The 25,265-nt window shown below is 40.4% G+C and overlaps 1 pseudogene; it reads right to left on the reverse strand.

Moving 5' to 3' along the window:
• Positions 1 to 25,265, reverse strand: part of LOC134325914 (zinc finger protein 208-like) — a 202,452-nt pseudogene that overhangs the window by 148,843 nt on the left and 28,344 nt on the right.

The following is a 25,265-nucleotide window of genomic DNA, read 5'->3' on the forward strand; positions in this document are numbered from 1 at the left end:
GTTCCGGATCACACTGCCCAGTTTACTATGAGAGGCTTGTCAGTGTGATCCTTCTCTGCAGACAAGAATAAACCTCTTTTTCTACTTATAATCCAGTCTTCAAGGTATTTATTAAAAGGGTTTTTTCCACCACAATTTGGCACCCCAGATGACCAGTTCGTTTGGGTTTGGCCTGACGGACAGACAAGCTTGAGGACGCTCGTGGAGATTTAAAATGTATCTTCATCCTTTACCTCATTTTTTGGAGATGAAAGAAAGCATTGTCTGATCGTCAGTGGTCTGCCCTGCGCTACTGTCCGTACTCATACAGGTAAGAAAGAACCCTTCTTTGTTTTAGTAGTAATTCTGTAATGGAATAGTGATTTAATTAGTTTTGTGGAACTGTGTGTATACGTTGTCCCCTAGAAGCTGACCGAAAACTGGGTTTTTGGGGTCGAGACTTCCCGTCTCTCGACTAAATGGGATTTTTGACCAAAGTTTTTCAATAAAACTTGGATTTACATTGACGAATGTAACTTAGCGGGGCAACGGCAAATAAGTTAAACACTGGGTGTTTAATTGAATGCATGGTCTGGGACCTGCAACTTGTGAACGGGTTGGCAAGTAGTATTCGTGACGTGTTGTGGCTGCATGGCACGCATTAGCTCAGGGCGTATAGACAGCACTTGCACAAACTAAAAGACTGGATTCTTAGTAGATTTGAGGATTTAAATGTTGTATGTGTGTCTTGTTACGTGTATTTTGTAGTTGTATGTGTTTTGTAACTTTTATGACTTGCCATTTGCCATTCTTGGATATATTATTTCGTATATTATTTCTAGTGGTATATTATCATTTGTTTGGATATCATTAAAACTTCTGAGCTGCTACTACAAAGCTGTAGTACGTATGTAAGTAGGTATGTAAAAACTAAATAATTATAAATTTTTCTTGTTGAAATTTGACACTTTTCCGCTAAAATATGGGCCTGAACATGAGCAAAAACATTCTATGTGATAACACTTATGATTACCCTAATATATGATTAATGCATGTTAAACACTGATCAGACGGTGTAAGATAAATAAGTTATTGGATGGAACAAGGGAAGTTTCAGTGAAAGTTAGAAATGGTAAAGTGACAATTGTATGTAAAGAAAAAATGCTGAATTAGAAAGCATTTTAGGAAAAGACAATTTGCAGGTAGGGAAAGAGAATTTGCAGGTAGAGAAAGAGAATTTGCAGGTAGAGAAAGAGAATTTGCAGGTAGGGAAAGAGAATTTGCAGGTAGGGAAAGAAAAAGAAGGTAGTGCAGGCAGGGCAAAATTAATCTGTCTCTCAGTTTGTTAAAATGCAGGCCAACGCTGACCTGGACTCCACCCCAACACGCATACAACGAGACGTTCTGCTCAACAACATCACCAGCAACAGGAAGTACAAGACATGGATTCAGACAACCACATCAAAGAAGGAGGAGCAGCAAAAGACAAAGGAGAGGCAGACACTTCCAGTGCACAAAGACTCCCAGATCTTCCAACACCTCCACTACTGGCCACAGCAACCAAAGGCCTCATGTGCTCACACAAGAGGTGTCAACAGACAAAGCCACCAGACATCGACAATAACTCCACCCAAGCTTGACACCAAGAGACAGTTGCAATCTTGCTGATATACACATCTAAAATGAACTGAGACCTGAGATTTGAAACACGGTAAAAACACTTGCATTACCTGGGATTTTGCACATACAGTCTATGCTAAAAAGACTGTGTTAAAAAAAATGAATAAAAAGAAGAAGAAGAGAGAAGAGAGGAAAAGCAGAGACCTGCATGCAGCCAGTGGGCATTACCATGGATTAGGATGGGGTCATGGTGGACATACTGACAGTGGATCCACTGTCTGTCTGGATACAGTGTGTTACAACGTGGGAAGACTGGACAGTTTTCAAAGAACTGCCCAAATAATATCAGTCACATGCTATAACTGTGAGAAGAAGGGACACACAGCCAAGAACTGTTCCAGCGGTGATGAAGAGACCAACCAGCTGAAGGTCCAAGGCAGACTGGAGGGTGGAGTCTGGGGAAGCAGCCGTCTGACTGAGCAGATGAGTATAGTTCTACACACACACCACCTAGAACTATCTTAGTGTATTTCATATTTCAGTGTTTTTTTTTTTTGTTTTTTTGTTTTTCTCACTTATAGACCCAAATATAGAACATTGCTTATAGCCACTTGAATGTATAACATTGAGAGTATGACACTTACTGCATCTGTGTCTGATTTCTCATGTGATAAATGGAGAATCAGCCCTGATGCAGTAACCAAGGTCACTACATATCTTGTAGGTTTGGCTAAGAAACAAGTCAGGAGTGAGGAAGTAGTTTTCATATCACCAGATGAGCTACATTTTAAAGCACGTTCATATGGATCATATGTAGATTTCGAGGCAATATAGTAAAAAAAAAAAAAAAAGAATTCTGTTTTAACAGAATTTTTTTTTTTCTCTTTCTAGAAAATATCTATTGATCTAAAACTAATGTAGCTTATCCAATGTTTTCTTGCTCTGTCCTGGTCATTTGTTTAATGTACTAGGTTTCATGTTTAATTAGCAAGGTCTGGGCATAGCAAATGGCAAGAATTGGGCCGTAAGTTTTGTAGGGCCAACAAGTCAAACAAGTGGGAATTAACCACTGATCCTACATTTGTTTAATTTATTAATCAGAGTTGGTAAAAATCCAACAAGAGTTGGGATTTAAGGCTTTTAATTACTGTGCATGCGATTAGAACAATTTAAGTTAAGGACTGTGGGGATTCTCACTTGCACCGCCTCACTAGGTCTGTTGTATACACACCTACAACCAAGGTTGGCAGAGGTGCCAAGCCATTTGTGGGCTAAGGGAAAAATGTTGTTGAATTGATATAGGGGGCAGAGTCTGTGAGAATTAAACCTCTGAATTAGCCTGATTATTGTTCTTTTCAAATACAGTACTTATTAAAGACTAAAGCATTCAAAGGGATAACACCAAGGTTTAAGTTTCTTTTATAGACAAGTGTCATTGTGCCTTGTCTCAATTCATCGGTCTGGACCCCTATTTTTTTTAGTTTGATTTAGTTTTAGTTTTTGGTGGAAAAGGCGAGACATCCGCCACAACCAGATGACTGGAGATTTGTCCAAAACCTTTAGGCAATGAATATAGCAGTGGTACCTAGAGCTATACACAATTTTGAGTCAAGTACCACAGGATAGTAAGTATCCTCCAGGCTAGGCCAGGGTTTTGGTGAATCTCCATCCATCTACAATTAAGTGTTGAAGAATACTTTGAGCTCATTAAATTTTACACCAGGGAAAGCCTTACTGCAGTATGCTGATAATCTTATGATTTAAGAAAGTCATAATAAATAAATGAATAAATAACAGTGCTAGGATGACACAGTGGTACAGCTGCAGCACCTCGTTAAAGAGGGTCACAAAGCTAGTTTGTCCAAATTAGAATTAGTAAAAAAAAAACAGGTAATGGTCATGGGATATTGGCATGATATTTCAGCATCAGACAAGACTATTTTACCTGATCACATTGCTGCCATTACGAAGATTCCTAAACATGCATATTCCTAAACATGCATATTCCTAAACATGTTACTAACAAGCAAGCGCTATATTTTTGGGCATGTCATACCATAGAACCTTTATCCCCTAATTATTAGATGTTGGAGGCACCACTGAGATAAATTGCTCATGGACAAGGCCTCACTGCACACAGTAAGTCAAGTGGACAGAAGATGGACTGTGCAAGCTTTTGTTGATTTAAAATTATGCTTGCACACTACACCTACACTTGGACTGTCTGACCCATCTAGACCTTTACCCAGACTGTGGACGAAAAACATGACTGTATGGTTTCAGTTTTGCTACAGAAGTACGGTGACAGACGGAGACCTCTGGACTATTTTTATTTTTTATTTTATTTTCAATTGTTACAATGAATGTTTTTCTTGGAATGATTAACATTACCATAAATTGGTACACTGTCTTGAATCCAGCTACTAGGTTGTACGCAGAAGAGGTTGACGAACCACATGACTGTCTTTATAACTAATAAGATTTCCTCCCCCAGACCAGATCTGCTGGAAACCTCACCCCTTAATCCTAAACTGGAATTGATTGTTGCTGTATCAGCTTCTCGCAACCCTGAAACTGGGAAGAGACAAGTGGGCATTATAGTGGACATTGTTCATCATGATGTTACAGTCATGATGTGGTTCTTTAATATTATATCATTCTAATTGAAGTTTGTAAATTTTGTGGAAGGCAAAACCTTAACCATGTTTTTTTTATTATTGGTTCTGATAACCACACTGCCCACAACTCTTTGGCTTCACAGTTGCATGATGCTATCTATTTCCAAAACAGCTTGCTGTTGATAAGTGTGGAGCTTATACTAACATGTTTGATTTTTGTTTTACAGGGTAGAGACAAAGTGAAAGCTGCTGCTAAAATACCATATAAGGATGTTTTGTCTGTTGAACACCAAACTATTTTTCAGGTTCCTAAAATCCAGTAACGGACTAATTCTGATGAGGAGCGGAGAGGCGAAAAAAAGCAGGTGGCGTTGTCTCTGGTGGTGTGTGGTCTAGCGCTGATGGTAAACAGCATCTCCCAAAATATTTGTTCAGAATTAACCCATGGGAAGCACCATGTGTAAAAAGGGGTGATTGGTGCACTCCTTATAAAACATTGGTTCACTAGAGCATTTATTTTTTATGCCCAAAAATGTTGTATTTACTGGTTGGTAATGGTGGACATGTTCTCCAAATGGATTGAAGCATTTCCAACAGCCCAACAAGATTCAAAGGCTGTAGCAAAGGCACTGATTAAAGAAACCATCCCTCGATGGGGAATTCCAGGTAAAATCTCCAGTGATAATGGTACATGGATTAAGTCAATGTGAGATTCTGTTCAGGAGACCTCCAAATACAGGAATTGGACCAAGTAAACCCACATCATCAGACGCAAACCAATGTGATGATGAAATCCTTGATTATTGTGTAAACCTGTCCTCTGCTCTGAAAATAATCCATAGGCAGGTAAAAGAAGCCCTTCCAACACCAGCGATGGGGCCACTGCATGACTTGAAACCAGGAAATTGGATAGTGATCAAAGACTTCAGAAGGACGAAATGGAAAAAACAGAGGTGGACTGGACCATTTCAAGTACAACTGACAACCTACACGGCTGTGAAAGTGACAGGCAGAGCCACCTGGTCCTTAATTTCTAGATCCATGCAAAATCTTGCTGCTCCAGCATATGCACGACTACATCAACAACATCTGGACAGAAATCAGGACTGCAAACCAGAAACACATGATGATATGTTTTATATGGACGTGGATTGTTTGTGATGTTACATGGCATATTAATGAAGGAATTACTTAAACCCGAATGGAGTGTTATTGTGGATGTATTCTATGTCATTTTTTTCTCTTTCTCTTTTTCCTTTTATTTTGTTACCTTAATATTTTGTTTTATATGCTTTTATACTTTTTAGTTATGCTAACTTTGTTGAGTTAATTTGGTTGCCATAAAATGACAAAGAGGAGGGAATGTGAAAGAACAAAGAAATGTTAATTTATACACAACAAAAGGTGCATGGTTTGCAACGATTCCCAGATCCTGTGATTACGTCCAGATCCTGTCTCTCGCCAGTTGTTATACACAACAAGAGACTGTCGCCTGCAATAAAGAGACTTACGAATCCTGTTTCCGCTGGGTTCAAACAGTTCCTACTCCCCACCTAAGAAATATTTGTTAATGTGTGAACTTTCCCACACAGCCATGAGGGCATTGTCATCATGTATATAAGAAAGACTGTTCCTTTGTTCAGGATCGCACTGCTGAGGTTTTCTATGTGAAGGGCTTGCCAGTGTGATCCTTATCTGCAGATAAGAATAAACCTCTTTTTCTACTTATAATCCAGTCTTCAAGGTATTTATTAAAGGGTTTTTTTCCACCACACGGCCCAGTTTTCGAAGGGAGGGGATCATGCTCTGTTTCAGAATGTCACAGTACATGTTGGAATTCATGTTTCCCTCAACGAACTGCAGCTCCCCAGTGCCAGCAACACTCATGCAGCCCAAGACCATGATGCTACCACCACCATGCTTGACTGTAGGCAAGATACAGTTGTCTTGGTACTTCTCACCAGGGCGCCGCCACACATGCTGGACACCATCTGAGCCAAACAAGTTCATCTTGGTCTCGTCAGACCACAGGACATTCCAGTAATCCATGTTCTTGGACTGCTTGTCTTCAGCAAACTGTTTGCTGGCTTTCTTGTGTGTCACCTTCCTTCTGGGATGACGACCATGCAGACTGAGTTGATGCAGTGTGCGGCGTATGGTCTGAGCACTGACAGGCTGACCTCCCACGTCTTCAACCTCTGCAGCAATGCTGGCAGCACTCATGTGTCTATTTTTTAAAGCCAACCTCTGGATATGACGCCGAACACGTGGACTCAACTTCTTTGGTCGACCCTGGCGAAGCCTGTTCCGAGTGGAACCTGTCCTGGAAAACCGCTGTATGACCGTGGCCACCATGCTGTAGCTCAGTTTCAGGGTGTTAGCAATCTTCTTATAGCCCAGGCCATCTTTGTGGAGAGCAACAATTCTATTTCTCACATCCTCAGAGAGTTCTTTGCCATGAGGTGCCATGTTGAATATCCAGTGGCCAGTATGAGAGAATTGTACCCAAAACACCAAATTTAACAGCCCTGCTCCCCATTTACACCTGGGACCTTGACACATGACACCAGGGAGGGACAACGACACATTTGGGCACAATTTGGACATGTTCACTGTGGGGTGTACTCACTTATGTTGCCAGCTATTTAGACATTAATGGCTGTGTGTTGAGTTATTTTCAGAAGACAGTAAATCTACACTGCTATACAAGCTGTACACTGACTACTCTAAGTTATATCCAAGTTTCATGTCTATAGTGTTGTCCCATGAAAAGATATAATGAAATATTTGCAGAAATGTGAGGGGTGTACTCACTCACATATACTGACTTGATTTCCACTGTCGGATGGCTTCTGGAGGGTCCTGGGTTCGATTACCGGGTGAAATTTGCATGTTCTCCCCATGTCCTGGGGGTAACAGGGTACCCTAGGTATAAGTGTGTGTGAAACACTCTGGTACTGACACACCCCCATACCATGACACACCCTGGTACTGGTACTGACACACCCCATACCATGACACACCCTGGTACTGACACACCCCCATACCATGACACACCCTGGTACTGGTACTGACACACCCCCATACCATGACACACCCTGGTACTGGTACTGAGACACCCCCATACCATGACACACCCCGGTACTGACACACCCCCATACCATGACACATCCTGGCACTGGCACACTTCCATACCATGACACACCCTGGTACTGACACACCCCCATACCATGACACACCCTGGTACTGACACACCCCCATACCATGACACACCCTGGTACTGACACATCCCCATACCATGACACATCCTGGTACTGACACACCCCCATACCATGACACACCCTGGTACTGGTACTGACACACCCCATACCATGACACACCCTGGTACTGGTACTGACACACTCCATACCATGACACACCCTGGTACTGACACACCCCCATACCATGACACACCCTGGTACTGACACACCCCCATACCATGACACATCCTGGTACTGGTACTGACACACCCCCATACCATGACACATCCTGGTACTGGTACTGACACACCCCCATACCATGACACACCCTGGTACTGGTACTGACACACCCCCATACCATGACACATCCTGGTACTGATACTGACACCCCCTCATAACATGACACACCCCCATAACATGACACACCCTGGTACTGACACACCCCCATACCATGACACACCCTGGTACTGACACACCCCATACCATGACAGACCCTGGTACTGACACACCCCCATACCATGACACATCCTGGTACTGATACTGACACCCCCCCATAACATGACACACCCCCATAACATGACACACCCTGGTACTGACACACCCCCATACCATGACACACCCTGGTACTGACACACCCCATACCATGACACACCCTGGTACTGACACACCCCATACCATGACAGACCCTGGTACTGACATACTCCCATACCATGACAGACTCTGGTACTGACACACTCCCATACCATGACACACCCTGGTACTGACACACTCCCATACCATGACACACCCTGGTACTGGTACTGACACACCCCCATACCATGACACACCCTGGTACTTGACACACCCTGGTATTGACATCTCATACATGTGTATGATGTGTGATTGTGTACTGATGTGTGTGTGTGTATTACATGTGTGTATAAGGTGTGTGTATGATGTGTGTATTGTGTACTGATGTGTGTGTATAACATGTGTGTGTATTATGTGTGTGTAAAAGGTGTGTTTGTATTATGTGTGTGTATTACATGTGTGTATTAAGTGTGTGTATTACATGTGTGTATTAAGTGTGTGTATAAAGTGTGTGTATAATGTGTGTGTGTATAATGTGTGTGTATAGGGTGTGTATTATGTGCATGTAGTGGGGCCAAAAAGTATTTAGTCAGCCACTGATTGTGCAAGTTCTCCTACTTAGAAAGATGAGAGAGGTCTGTAATTTTCATCATAGGTACACTTCAACTATGAGAGACAAAATGAGAAAAAAAAATCCAGGAAATCACATTGTAGGATTTTTAAAGAATTTATTTGTAAATGATGGTGGAAAATATATATTTGGTCAATAACAAAAGTTCAACTCAATACTTTGTAACATAACCTTTGTTGGCAATGACAGAGGTCAAACGTTTCCTGTAAGTCTTCACCAGGTTTGCACACAATGTAGCTGGTATTTTGGCCCATTCCTCCATGCAGATCTCTTCTAGAGCAGTGATGTTTTGGGGCTGTCGCTGGGCAACACGGACTCCACAAATTTTCTATGGGGTTGAGGTCTGGAGACTGGCTAGGCCACTCCAGGACCTTGAAATGCTTTTTACGGAGACAATCCTTCGTTGCCCGAGCGGTGTGTTTGGGATCATTGTCATGCTGGAAGACCCAGCCACGTTCCATCTTCAATGCTCTCACTGATGGAAGGAGGTTTTGGCTTAAAATCTCACGATACACGGCCCCGTTCATTCTTCCCTTAACACGGATCAGTCGTCCTGTCCCCTTTGTAGAAAAACAGCCCCAAAGCATGATGTTTCCACCCCCATGCTTCCCAGTAGGTATGGTGTTCTTGGGTTCTTCTTCTTCCTCCAAACACGACGAGTTGAGTTTTTACCAAAAAGTTCCATTTTGGTTTCATCTGACCACATGATATTCTCCCAATCCTCTTCTGGGTTATCCATATGCTCTCTGGCAAACTTTAGACGGGCCTGGACATGTACTGGCTTAAGCAGGGGGACACGCCTGGCACTGCAGGATTTGAGTCCCTCTCGGCGTAGTGTGTTACTGACGGTAGCCTTTGTTACTTTGGTCCCAGCTCTCTACAGGTCATTCATCAGGTCCCTCCGTGTAGTTCTGGGATTTTTGCTCATCGTTCTCATGATCATTTTGACCCCACGGGATGAGATCTTGCGTGGGGCCCCAGATCGAGGGAGATTATCAATGGTCTTGTATGTCTTCCATTTTCTTACAATTGCTCCCACAGTTGATTTATTCACACCAACCTGCTTGCCTATTGTAGATTCACTCTTCCCAGCCTGGTGCAGGTCTACAATTTTCTTCCTGGTGTCCTTCGACAGCTCTTTGGTCTTGGCCATGGTTGAGTTTGGAGTCTGACTGTTTGAGGCTGTGGACAGGTGTCTTTTATACAGATAACGAGGTCAAACAGGTGCCATTAATACAGGTAACGAGTGGAGGACAGAAGAGCTTCTTAAAGAAGAAGTTACAGGTCTGTGAGAGCCAGAAATCTTGCTTGTTTGTGTGTGACCAAATACTTATTTTCCACCATAATTTACAAATAAATTCTTTAAAAATGTGATTTTATGGATTTTTTTTCTCATTTTGTCTCTCATAGTTGAAGTGTACCTATGATGAAAATTACAGACTTCTCTCATTTTTCTAAGTAGGAGAACCTGCACAATCCATGGCTGACTAAATACTTTTTGGCCCCTCTGTATTGGGAACATTAACATTTCACTCAGGTGGAAAGAGTACTAAAATATTGTACTCAAGTAAAAGTACTATTACTTTAATTCATTTTTACTAACATCATACTGCAAATCTCATAACTCAAAACAAGTCAGGGTAGTAGTTTAAAAGTGACAGCAAGTCTGTGTCTGTTTCTGTTGTTTATTCTGAATTGTGTTTGTTTGTAAACTGTGAATTAGTTCTTAATCTGGTCGTGATGTTAGTGAATTAAACCTACATCTCTCTGATTGACCGATGAGCTGTCTGTTCTGACGTGCTGCTTAAGCCCGGCTAGCTCGGTCGGTAGAGCATGAGACTCTTAATTTCAGGGTCGTGGGTTTGAGCCCCATGTTGGGTGAAAATCTTCATTTAACATCTACTGAAACCAAAAGAACGTTCTTCCACTTTGTACAGCCGGTCTCCGGTGACTTATCAGGTGGATATTTGTGCTTGTAGGACTGTTGTTTACTGGATGTTTTCAGTTACTTATTTCCACTATTCTGTGAAGCTACACGTTGTTGTGTCTCATATCCGTTTGACCAACAGGCAGGTTGTGCAATAAAGGGAACTCGTCCCTGGTGGGCTCGAACCACCAACCTTTCGGTTAACGGCCGAACGCGGTAACCGATTGCGCCACAGACACACACGCATTATTGTTTGTTAGTATTGGACGGTACACATTGGTCACATGACTAGCTAACGTTTACTTCAGGCTAATAAACACTGCAATTACACAAGGTTATATCAAACACAGTCATGGACATTTTAATGTCTCCAATTCACCTCACTTGCATGTCTTTGGACTGTGGGAGGAAACTGGAGCACCCGGAAAAAACCCACACGGTCTCAGAGAGAACATGCAAACTCCATAATGATACCACATCCAAATATGCATGTCAACAAGTAGCGAGCGATCAAAGTTTGTGAGCTGATGTTCATCAAAACAAAGAGTAAAATAAATAAATGAATCGGAGTGGATTTGGCTTGGATTGTTCTATAATGAGTTGGAAGTTAACCGATTAATTGGCCGGTTAGCTCAGTTGGTTAGAGCGTGGTGCTAATAACGCCAAGGTCGCGGGTTCATTCCCTGTACGGGCCACACCCACTTCAAAGATTAAAGGTAGCATGGCTGAGAGAGTCAGGTGAGCATGTGCTGTGTATCAGGACTTTCTAACATGAGTAATTTAATCACTGAAAGTAAGAATACCACCCTGTTCTTCTGCCATCTTTAATTCTGGCTTCAGTTCACCTAATGAACGTGGCATGACCTTTATAAATGCTTACAATCAAATTTGTCAATGGCAAAAATAAATGAAAAGAGAACTGCTGTGTAATTTAGTGAATTCTTGCACTGCACGTGTAGAATAAAAGTATTAGGAAAGTATGAGGTTAAAAGCATTAGCTTTTATTTATTCTTAAAAGAAAAATACATGAACCTCAGTCATCTCACACGAAGATCTGTTCTGCTCAACAACAGTAAAGCTCTCCATCGTTTCCGTGTGGCAGGTCCATAACTGAAGGGCTGTCAGTGTAGAATCGGGTATATGGGTATATGCCCTGTCATTTGCACACCGGCCGGTTAGCTCAGTTGGTTAGAGCGTGGTGCTAATAACGTCAAGGTTGCGGGTTCGATCCCCCTACGGGCCACACCCACTTTTGGACTTAAACTAACAAACAAGTGAGCCATCTCTAACAAGCAGGTCCTATTGACCTGGGCTTCAAACGTTGTCTCTGACAAGTGTGAGCTCTGTGTACTTTGTTTAGTGGAAGTAGTTTTATAGCTTTATAAAAACATTGTACTTACTTACTATTTCCATTCTTGCAGAAGTGTGGGTTTACCTTCCACTTCAATAGTGAGGCGTGTCCAGCCCTGCTACACAAACTGTGTAGGCGGTCTCCCATCCAAGTACTGTGATTGAGTGACAGTGGGACCTAGTAGCGGTATTGGTCGCTCTTATTACATTTAATAGTAACACTTTAAATACTAAAATCTCTGAATTTCACTTCTTCTCTTTTCTGTTCTTTCCTCTCCTGTTTTCTTCTCCTCTCCAATCTTCATTATTAATGATTTAGTCTTTATTCTGTTATGATTTATGAACAGAATTTCAGGTTACATGAAGAACTATTTGAAATTATTACCCACCCGGTCCTTTACATCTGTCTTCTATTGTCACTCCAGCTCAAGCCTACATACAAATACATGGACCATGAGTTTATTTAACAACCGTGGACACATTTGCTGAAATCGAATTCGGATGGAATTTACAGTTTAACAAATACATTTATTCATCAATAAAGAAACACTTGTCTCCCGACCCCTCAACTTGTCTTGGTCAATTGGTCACCTCCATGATAAGAAAACACCTGAACTACCACAATAGTATTTATTTATTTTTAAATGTAATTTCAAAACATGACAGTGCAGTCTGTATTAGGAATTATATGAACTGGGTTTTATGCACTAGAAGATGGTGGGATAATTAAACGTAAATATGAGTATTTCTTTTAACAAAGGAGTTTAGCTACCACTAATTTGGTCTATAGATAAACACAAAGAACAAAGACTCATGATGATAAAACAATGCAACACGGTTAAGTCCACAGCCCTCCATTCACACCTTCTCATGTACATTCTGGTTGAGGACGGTTCATTATTTGCTAAGTGGAAATCATCTAAAGACTAGAATTTTGGAGTGTAGACCTAGAAGTGTTAAAGTAAGAGGCTATACATTTATGAAAACTTAGCATTCATAATATGAAGAATTTATGCAAACACCATAAAGACCAGGGTAAAATTCTTCCACTTGAAAGTAAAAGTTGTTCTGTATTTATTAAAGTAGATTAAACTTGAATAAAGAACAAAAACAGATTCAGATCTGAGGTTGGTACATTACACCACATTACATTTGATGATTAATGATAATATTTATACCATCATGTACATTTGATAATTGAAGTAGAACAGTTCTAGTGTATATTAGTAGAAAAAGAAAGTACACATAGCTTTTTCTGTACATGCAGTAGTGGAGTATCATTTTATTTTCTCCTCTGAATGCGCTGGTGTTTTTCAAGACAACTTCAGTCACAAAAACGTAACTTCTGTGTGACCGTACTGGTGTCTATTAAAAATGCTGCTTCCAGTACAACTTCATCTGCACTATAAGCAGCAATATGGGTCATCCTCTTATGTGAATGCGCTGGTGTAGTGTACTTAAAGGATCTTCTTTTCACTAAAGTTCTATTCAGACAGTGAACGGTGATACGACCTCTCTCCTGTGTGAATGCGCTGGTGTTGTTTGGAGAACATAATGTGCAATAAAATACTTCCCACACTCTTAACAGTGATGTAGTTTTTCTATGTGAATACGCTGATGCCGTTTGAGATTATTTTCTTGAGCAAAACTCTTTCCACACACTGAGCAGTGATACGGTTTCTCTCCTGTGTGAATACGCTGGTGTACTTTAAGGGCACTACTTTGAGTAAAACTCTTTCCACACTCAGGGCAGTAATACGGTTTCTCTCCTGTTTGAATGCGCTGGTGTTTTTGAAGGGTACTATGTTCAGCAAAACTCTTTCCACACACTGAACAGTGATATGGCTTCACTCCTGTGTGAACACGCTGGTGTTGTTGGAATTTACTCCGTTGATTAAAACTCTTTCCACATGCAGTGCAGTTATACGGTTTCTCTCCTGTGTGAATATGCTGGTGTTTTTGATGGGTACTATGTTCAGGAAAACTCTTTCCACACTCTAAGCAGTGATACGGTTTCTCTCCTGTGTGAATACGCTGGTGTTTTTGGAGGTTACCCTGTTGGGCAAAACTCTTTCCACACTCTGAGCAGTGATATGGTTTCTCTCCTGTGTGAATACGCTGGTGTCGTTGGAGATTACTCTGCGTAGAAAAACTCTTCCCACACTCTGAGCAGTGATATGGCTTCTCTCCTGTGTGAATGTGCTGGTGTTGTTGAAGTGTATTCTGATAAGAAAAACCCTTCCCACACTCTGAGCAGTGATACGGCTTCTCTCCTGTGTGAATGTGCTGGTGTCTTTGGAGCGTACTATGGCGAGAAAAACTGCTTCCACACTCTGAGCAGTGATATGGCTTTTCTCCTGTATGAATGCGCTGGTGTCGTTGGAGATTACTCTGTGTAGTAAAACTCTTCCCACACTCTGAGCAGTGATGAAAGTTCTTCATGTTTATGCTTTGATAAAACTGTAGAAACTGTTTCCTTGGAAAGCAACAGAAACAAAGAAACAAGTCAATTAATTAGAATTACTTTTACTACATTAATACCACAATAATATTAAACTCATCACCTAGTAATAAAAACATTAAAATCACTTCACGTCTAAGTGAGAATCTGAATTCAAAGAACATCAGAATAAAATACTTATAAATACTGCAGATATTAATAAGTAAATAACTATAAATAACTTGATATAAATAAAGATATAAGAGATCTGACTTTCTCAACATCAGTCCTGCACCAAGCAAATCTAATCCAGTTCATGACAGGACTAATAATTAGCTCACAAGTGTAAATCTTTGGTGTGCTGGGAGTAAAAAAGGCTTCATAAAACACCACAATTATGAACATAAAGCTATTTTAAACAGTCTGAATATATTAACCTGATAATATTAAATAACATCATAAAATAAAAAGAACAACAAATGCAACATAAATGTAAAAGAAACAAACAAGAAAACCCTTTACCTTCCTGTTAGAATCCTGGCAGCCACTTTAACAAAGCTGGTGTCTCCAGCAGGTCGTTTCTAATGAAGAACGTGCAGAAGATCCTTCTTACCAAGTGACTCAGCTACAAGTCTAGAGTTTAGTCCTTAAATAGAGCTGACGACAAAGACCCAAGATGATCAGTACTACTAGTGAATCTTTTATTATTAATAATAATATAGTTTTATTTTACATACCGATTGATACTTTTTTTATGATGTATTTTGTTTACATTGGTATTACAGCTAGTAATATTTTATCATTAAACTATTAGTCATTTCATTGATTTTTTATAATCGTTTTAGATCTAATAAAAGAACATTTAATAGTAACACTTTAAATACTAAAAGCTCTGAATTTCACTTCTACTCTTTTCTGTTCTTTTCCTCTCCAATCTTCATTATTAAATAATGATTTATGAATAGAATTTCAGGTTACATGAGGAACTATTTTAAATTAGGCAGATGCTATCTGCACCCTGGTGTAAATAGCAAAGTGTACAGTTTGCACCCTGGTGTAAATGCTATTTACACCCAGGTCTATTTACACCATGTTTTACGGTACAGATCACATGGTCTATGCTAAAAATTTTATGCACATCTAAACCCTGTTTTTTGGTACACTTAAACTTTATAATAAAGGTCTTTTATATTGTTACATTTCTAGACTGTATTTAGAAATGATACATCAGAATGGCTTGATATTAACTGAGTGTAAATTACAGGTGATGTACTATCATTATAAAGTAGAATTGTTCTGTGGAAACAAGTAGATTTCTTTTAATCACAATAACAATTCATGTAATCAAGATTATTCCATTTAATAACAATCTAAATTAAAACGGGAATGAGCTTAGATTATATTTTAGTTGACTTTAAATTTAAAGTCCAGTTATTACCAAACCTTTTATTTTAAACCCTGAAATTCTATCCTAAATAGTTCCACCAGACGCTTTTACCGTAATGTTTAGTATACACACATCTTCACAAACAATGTGGGAGCTGATTTGACTGAGCATTTTGAAGTGGAGGCTTGACCGCAGTAGTAAATCAAACAGTTCACAGACACACAAGTGCACAGTAAATATTTCTACACCATAAATACAGATAAATCTATAGGTGGGTGTTTCCTCTTATAGTTTTCTTATTGTTCCTCATATACAGTAGAAACTAATTCACACAAATATACATACAGCATTTTACATGACTTAGATTCTTATCATAAAAGCTTTATCTAAGTTCATGTCATTTCACTTTACAGAATAGCCTTTCAATTCCTTGTTTGTGTTTAGGATTAAATGTAAATAACTTCTCTGCTGAGATAAATAGGTGTAGTTTGACTTCACCCATCATGCTTTGTGGCTCCATCTACTTCATTTGCACACGTTCCATAGATAATGAGCTAGTACTTCACACAAGAAGGTGTGAATAATTGGCTGATGATTGACCAATGCAGAGTTTTGAACTCGTCTTGGGTCTTTGTCCTCAGCTCTATTTAAGGACTAAACTCTAGACCTGTAGCTGAGTCACTTGGTAAGAAGGATCTTCTGCACGTTCTTCATTAGAAACGACCTGCTGGAGACACCAGCTTTGTTAAAGTGGCTGCCAGGATTCTAACAGGAAGGTAAAGGATTTTCTTGTTTGTTACTTTTACATTTATGTTGCATTTGTTGTTCTTTTTATTTTATTATGTTATTTAATATTATCAGGTTAATATATTCAGACTGTTTAAAATAGCTTTATGTTCATAATTGTGGTGTTTTATGAAGCCTTTTTTACTCCCAGCACACCAAAGATTTACACTTGTGAGCTAATTATTAGTCCTGTCATGAACTGGATTAGATTTGCTTGGTGCAGGACTGATGTTGAGAAAGTCAGATCTCTTATATCTTTATTTATATCAAGTTATTTATAGTTATTTAATTATTAATATCTGCAGTATTTATAAGTATTTTATTCTGATGTTCTTTGAATTCAGATTCTCACTTAGACGTGAAGTAAATTTAATGTTTTTATTACTTATTGGTATTAATGTAGTAAAAATGCTAATGGATAATGCTAATAGTATTGCTAATGAATCGACTTGTTTCTTTGTTTCTGTTGCTTTCCAAGGAAAAAGTTTCTACAGTCTTATCGAAGCATAAACATGAAGAACTTTCATCACTGCTCAGAGTGTGGGAGGAGTTTTATTAAGCAGAGTCATCTCAAACAACACCAGCGTGTTCACACAGGAGAGAAACCATATCACTGCACTGAGTGTGGAAAGAGTTTTACTCAAAGTAGTGCCCTTAAAGTACACCAGCGCATTCACACAGGAGAGAAGCCGTATCACTGCTCAGAGTGTGGAAAGAGTTTTGCTAAACATGGTAACCTTCAAAAACACCAGCGTATTCACACAGGAGAGAAACCGTATCACTGCTCAGAGTGTGGAAAGAGTTTTCCTCAACGGAGTAAACTCCAACAACACCAGCGTATTCACACAGGAGAGAAACCGTACCACTGCTCAGAGTGTGGAAGGAGTTTTCCTCAACGGAGTAAACTCCAACAACACCAGCGTATTCACACAGGAGAGAAACCGTACCACTGCTCAGAGTGTGGAAGGAGTTTTACTCAAAGTAGTGCCCTTAAAGTACACCAGCGTATTCACACAGGAGAGAAACCGTACCACTGCTCAAAGAGTGTGGAAGGAGTTTTCCTCAACGGAGTAAACTCCAACAACACCAGCGTATTCACACAGGAGAGAAACCGTACCACTGCTCAGAGTGTGGAAGGAGTTTTACTCAAAGTAGTGCCCTTAAAGTACACCAGCGTATTCACACAGGAGAGAAACCGTATCACTGCTCAGAGTGTGGAAAGAGTTTTGCTGAACATGGTACCCTTCAAAAACACCAGCGTATTCACACAGGAGAGAAGCCGTATCACTGCTCAGAGTGTGGAAAGAGTTTTGCTGAACATGGTACCCTTCAAAAACACCAGCGTATTCACACAGGAGAGAAACCATATAACTGCACTGAGTGTGGAAAGAGTTTTGCTGAACATGGTACCCTTCAAAAACACCAGCGTATTCACACAGGAGAGAAACCATATTACTGCTCAGAGTGTGGAAAGATTTTTGCTCATGAAAATAGTCTCAAACGGCATCAGCGTATTCACATAGAAAAACTAAATCACTGTTAAGAGTGTGGAAAGTATTTTATTGCACATTAGGTCCAACATCATCAGCACATTCACACAGGAAAGAGGCCGTATCACCGTTCACTGTCTGGAAAGATCTTTAGTGAAAGGAATATCCTTTAGGTACACCACACCAGCGCATTCACATAAGAGGATGACCCATATTGCTGCTTATAGTGCGGATGAAGTTTTACTAGAAGCAGCATTTTTAATAGACACCAGTACGGTCACACAGAAGTTACGTTTTTGTGACTGAAGTCGTGTTTCATTTTCTACTAATATCCACTAGAACTGTTCTACTTCAATTATCAAATGTACATGATGGTATGAATATGATCATTAATCATCAAATGTAATGTGGTGTAATGTACCAACCACAGATCTGAATCTGTTTTTGTTCTTTAATCAAGTTTAATCTACTTTAATAAATACAGAACAACTTTTACATTCAAGTGGAAGAATTTTACCCTGGTCTTTATGGTGTTTGCAAAAATTCTTCATATTATGAATGCTAAGTTTTCATAAATGAATAGCCTCTTACTTTAACACTTCTAGGTCTACTCTCCAAAATTCTAGTCTTTAGATGATTTCCACTTAGCAAATAATGAACCGTCCTCCACCAGAATGTACATGAGAAGGTGTGAATGGAGGGCTGTGTACTGAGCAGTGTTGCATTGTTCTATAATCATGAGTCTTTGTTCTTTGTGTTTATCTGTAGACCAGATTAGTGGTAGCTAAACTCCTTTGTTAAAAGAAATACTCATATTTACGTTTAATTATCCCACCATCTTCTAGTGCATAAAACCCAGTTCATATAAATCCTAATACAGACTGCACTGACATGTTTTGAAATTACATTTAAAAATAAATAAATACTATTGTGGTAGTGTAAGTGTTTTCTTATCTTGGAGGTGAGCTTTCTCTTCATCAAAGCTGCACATTGAGACAAAGATCAGCTCAAACTTTCATTCTTACTACAGTAAAACACATTGAACTGACTTTTAAAGTGAAGTTTAAAATGTTGTACAGACATCGTCGCCATCTAGTGGTGCTAGAAATAAATTAAAATAAGATATGTTTATTTTGTACTTTGGTTTTATGTTATTTGTGCAAACATTTGTTTTATGCAACTTTAAACCTGTAATAAAAGATGAACATTTTAAATGTGTCTTTATTTGCTTTAACTAAGCTAAAGTTTTTAACAGGGACAGGAATGACAGTTTGTGTAGCAGGGCTGGACACGCCTCACTATTGAAGTGGAAGGTAAACCCACACTCCTGCAAGAATGGAAATAGTAAGTAAGTACAATGTTTTTATAAAGCTATAAAACTACTTCTACTGACCAAAGTACACAGATCTCACACTTGTCAGAGACAACGTTTGAATGGTCAATAGGCCCTGCTAGTTAGAGAAGGCTCACTTGTTTGATAGTTTAAGTCCAAAAGTGGGTGTGTCCCATACAGGAATCAAATCCGCAACCATAGCGTTATTAGCACCACACTCTAACCAACTGAGCTAACCGGCCAGTTCAGCTATTAACTTCCAACTCACTATAGAACGACCCAAAGCCGAATCCACTCTGCTTCATTTATTTTTCCTCTTTGTTTTGCTGCACATCAGCTCACAAACTTTAATTGCTCGCTACTCTGTGGCGCAATCGGTTAGCGCGTTCGGCTGTTAACCGAAAGGTTGGTGGTTCGAGCCCACCCGGGGACGAGTGACTTTTATTGCACAACCTGCCTGTTGATCAAACAGATATGAGACACAACAACAATGTGCAGCTCCACAGAATAGTGGAAATAAGTAACTGAAAACATTCACTAAACGACAGTCCTACAAGCACAAATATCCACCTGATAAGTCACAATAAACATTTAATCTTAACAACTTTTTACTTAGCAAAAAGTAAGCAGAAAGTCTATTAATGAGTTTTGGATTAAGATAGAGAGCAATTTGGAAATGGAAACTGTTCGGTAATGTTATCTAGTGAGTTTCAGGTTAACTGGTAGTCTGAACAGAAACACTTCAGGTAGTTAGCTAAAAGGCTAACAGTTTCTAGCATTAGACAACAGCCGCTAAATAATTGAAGCTCATTGAATACTGTGGATAACGTTAACTTAAAAGCTACAATAAGCAACAAGAACAACAACAATAATAGTAATACTGTACAATAATAAGCAACAGACGACCTACCATCTCTGACTACATCCACAAGGTGGACCAACAAAGCAGGTGTGTATAATTTAAGAGTGGACAGTAAGTGGACATGGTATTTGAAGTCTGATCCACTCATACCAGCACAACACACACTAACACACCACCACCATGTCAGTGTCACTGCAGTGCTGAGAATCATCCACCACCTAAATAATACCTGATCTGTGGTGATCCTGGGAGTCCTGACCATTGAAGAATAAGGTAAAAGAGGGCTAACAAAGTATGCAGAGTAACTGATAGACGACAGTGGAACTGTAGAGCTACAAAGTGCTTCTATAGATAGATAACTTTATTAATCCCATAGGGAAAGTCAGTAAATAGTTAGTAAACTATATGGTTATGGAGCTGATAGAAAAAGAGTATACATACAACCAGAATCAGAATACTTTCTTGATCCCAGAGGGAAATTGCAGAAGGAGGTGGTTTTAATGTTATGGCTGATCGTATATAATTTTATAACCCAAAAATTGTCCCTTGTATTTTTTGTAGATATTCAAGTGTCCACTACCATCACTGAGCCACATTTGCTTATTCACCTCTCATACATGAGTAAAAACTATGAACACTACTCTGCAGCATCTAACAGTCGGCGTAGATCATCAGCCAAGGTCACAAGATCCAGCAAGAAGCTTCTGGGTTTGATCCCCAGGTGGGGCGGTCTGGGTCCTTTCTGTGTGGAGTTTGCATGTTCTCCCCGTGTCCGCGTAGGTTTCATCCGGGTGCTCCGGTTTCCGAATATACAGGGGTTGGACAAAATAACTGAAACACCTGTCATTTTAAGGCTAAATTGGAGCAGTCTGGTGGCCAATCTTCATTAATTGCACATTGCACCAGTAAGAGCAGAGTGTGAAGGTTTAATTAGCAGGGTAAGAGCACAGTTTTGCTCAAAATATTGCAATGCACACAACATTATGGGTGACATACCAGAGTTCAAAAGAGGACAAATTGTTGGTGCACGTCTTGCTGGCGCATCTGTGACCAAGACAGCAAGTCTTTGTGATGTATCAAGAGCCACGGTATCCAGGGTAATGTCAGCATACCACCAAGAAGGACAAACCACATCCAACAGGATTAACTGTGGACGCAAGAGGAAGCTGTCTGAAAGGGATGTTCGGATGCTAACCCGGATTGTATCCAAAAAACATAAAACCACGGCTGCCCAAATCACGGCAGAATTAAATGTGCACCTCAACTCTCCTGTTTCCACCAGAACTGTCCGTCGGGAGCTCCACAGGGTCAATATACACGGCCGGGCTGCTATAGCCAAACCTTTGGTCACTCGTGCCAATGCCAAACGTCGGTTTCAATGGTGCAAGGAGCGCAAATCTTGGGCTGTGGACAATGTGAAACATGTATTGTTCTCTGATGAGTCCACCTTTACTGTTTTCCCCACATCCAGGAGAGTTACGGTGTGGAGAAGCCCCAAAGAAGCGTACCACCCAGACTGTTGCATGCCCAGAGTGAAGCATGGGGGTGGATCAGTGATGGTTTGGGCTGCCATATCATGGCATTCCCTTGGGCGCGTCACTGCCAAGGACTACCGAACCATTCTGGAGGACCATGTGCATCCAATGGCGGTGCCGTGTATCAGGATGACAATGCACCAATACACACAGCAAGACTGGTGAAAGATTGGTTTGATGAACATGAAAGTGAAGTTGAACATCTCCCATGGCCTGCACAGTCACCAGATCTAAATATTATTGAGCCACTTTGGGGTGTTTTGGAGAAGCGAGTCAGGAAACGTTTTTCTCCACCAGCATCACGTAGTGACCTGGCCACTATCCTGCAAGAAGAATGGCTTAAAATCCCTCTGACCACTGTGCAGGACTTGTATATGTCATTTCCAAGACGAATTGACGCTGTATTGGCCGCAAAAGGAGGCCCTACACCATACTAATAAATTATTGTGGTCTAAAACCACAATAATTTTATAATTATTATTCTTATATGCAATTATATGTTATTTTCTATATTTAATATTCATATAGCTGTCATTTTGGTTCACTTTTATAATTCGTCTTATTTATAATATTCTGATTATTATTAATTACTTGCTGCAATTATCTTAATAAAATACTTTCTGCTGCACAATCTGTAGTTAATCTGTAGCATAAATCTACTATTTTATCTATGCGGATGTGAAAGGAGAAGAAAACGGTAAATAAATGGTATCGTAGTGTTGCGGGGGCTATTCCGGCCCAGTTATGGGAGAGTCGGCGGAGATCTGGCATCTGGATTTGGGCCAGTGTATTTGGCCCGATTCTGGGCAGTCATTCAAAAAGAGTCAGAGCCGACACGGACTGCCGGCACTGAACCAGATGCGGCAGGCTCGGCTGACAGGAGCTGCGCCGGAAGTGGGCCACAATTACAAGGCTAGCTGGGTAGTGACTCATACTGGCCACATTGGTGAGCATACTGAAGTTTACTGTTTAACAATGCATCTATAAAATACAGTGGCATGCCAACATTTGGGCACCCCGGTCAAAATTACTGTTACTGTGAACAGTTAAGCAAGTTGAAGATAAAATTATCTCCAAAAGGCATGAAGTTAAAGATGACACAAAAACATTTTTTTATTATGTCTCTACAATGAATTACATCTTGGTTGTGAGGTTGTAGTGAATGCTGTTCATCATCCTCTTCATCCTGCACATCATCACCATGGTCTCCTGGCTCCAAGCAAACACTGTGTAGAATGCAACAGACACTGCTGAGCTGATGGACTGGACATTCCTCATGTGCAGGCATCGGAGTCTCCTAAACTTTGCCGAAGGCATGCTCAGTGACCACACGGCCAGTGTTTAGTTTTCTATTAAAGCGCTTCTGCCTAGCTGTCAAGTGCCCATTGTCTCTGTAAGGCCTCATCAGTTGGGGCAATAGAGGGTAGGCTGAATCCCCAATTATATACATCCCTTGTGGGACCAGGGACAGGGGATCTTCTTCTAAAAGACAAGCAACCTCTGTGAGGCGAAAGGCTCTGGCATCATGCCAGCTACCAGGATGACCCACGCTAATGTGGGTGAACTGCCGGTGACTGTCACAAAATCCAGTGAGAATGATAGAATAAAACTGTTTCCTGTTAAAATATGACAGGGGGTTGTCACAGTGTGGCTTCTGAATATGAATGTGGCATCCATCTACTGCACAGATAGTGTTTGGAAATCTAGCTGCTTGAAAGCCTAACAAAGAATTGTGCAGGGTTTGTCCTAAAGGCCAGGAAATGTGGTGTGCCATGTGTGTATTTACCAGAGTACAAAACTCATGGAGATGTTTGGCAAGAGTGGATTTTGTGATATTGAATCTGTCTGAAATACCCCTATATAAATGACTCCTGGTTCGACAGTGTCCATAGACAGGCTAGGACACTCTTTGACAGTGGCAATTTTGTCAGCTGTGGATTCATATAGACGGGGCCAATGGTGCTTATAAGATCCTACATAGTAAGTGAGAGAATAGAAGGTTATCATATCGTACCTCCACTTGTCCTTTGGAGAGTCTAAAATGACCTCTAAATTCTGAGAGACTATAGAAGAGGACAACATCCTCTACAAAATGTATTTTTGGAACAAGCCTAAAGAAGGGTAAATGTGATTAAGTCCTTACGTAGACAATATAATTAGACAGTTTGGGCTTTAAGCCACTTTGACACAATATAATTGCAGTCTATTTACCATATACAAATCAAATCAAAATCAAATCAAGGTTTATTTGTCACATACATGGTCATACACAGTACAACTGGCAGTGAAATGCTTTAGTGACTGCTCCGCCACAGTAATTACAAAACTACAATTAGTTAAAAAATATATTATACAACAAAATATAAAAAGTTTTTAAAAAGTAAGAGTTTAGGACATTAGAAAAATTTACAATAAATTAAAAAGAGCAATTTAAAGTAAAGTGAACATCAGAAGAATTACAATATAATTACAAAGGGCAGTTTAAAGTGAACAAGTGTGTAAAGTGACAAGTAGTGCAGAAACTGTGCAACATGATGCTACATAATGCTATACAGATGTGATAAATAATAAATAATAATACACAATACTAATCTATACATATACATACATATACACATAAAACAGTATACACGCATATACTTATATACACATACATATGTCCACATATATACGCATACATACACATATGAAATAGATTGTGCACATTGTGTAAATGGTCCTAAATGCTGTTTTCGTTGAGGACACGAATAGCTTGTGGGAAAAAGCTTCTTCTCATCCTCTCCGTTTTGGCTTTTAGAGCACGAAAACGCCTCCCAGACTGTAACAAAGAAAACAGTCCGTTACTGGGATGACTGGGGTCCTTTACTATCCTCCTGGCCCTTGTCCAGCACCGTTTCCTGTATATGGACTGCAGGTCAGGAAGCTCAGTCCGGATTATGCGTTCAGCTGAACGCACCACCCTTTGTAGAGCCTGCCTATCCTGCTTGGTGCTGTTTCCGAACCAGGTTGTGATGTTTCCCGTTATGATGGATTCAATGGTGCAGGTGTAGAAGTTACGAAGCACCTTGGATGGTAGTTTGAAGTCCCTTAAGCGTCTGAGGTGATAAAGACGCTGACGGGCCTTCTTTGCCAGCGCAGTGGTGTGGCAGGACCATGACAGGTCCTCAGAGATGTGAACTCCAAGGTACTTGAAACTGTCCACTCTTTCCACTGCGGTGCCACTGATCATAACGGGGTGATAGTTCCTCTCCTGCTTTCTGCTGCAGTCCACTACCAGCTCCTTTGTCTTGCTGACGTTGAGGAGGAGATTGTTGTCCTGGCACCAGTCCTCCAGGTGTTTAATCTCCTCTAGGTAGGCCCTCTCATCGTTGTTAGAGATCAGGCCCACCACAACAGTGTCGTCAGCAAACTTGACAATGGTGGTAGAGCTGGAAGTGGCCACACAGTCATGTGTGTACAGCGAGTACAGCAGGGGGCTCAGGACACAGCCCTGGGGGG

The sequence above is a fragment of the Trichomycterus rosablanca genome, chromosome 14, assembly GCF_030014385.1.
Source record: "Trichomycterus rosablanca isolate fTriRos1 chromosome 14, fTriRos1.hap1, whole genome shotgun sequence".
Lineage (NCBI taxonomy): Eukaryota > Metazoa > Chordata > Actinopteri > Siluriformes > Trichomycteridae > Trichomycterus > Trichomycterus rosablanca.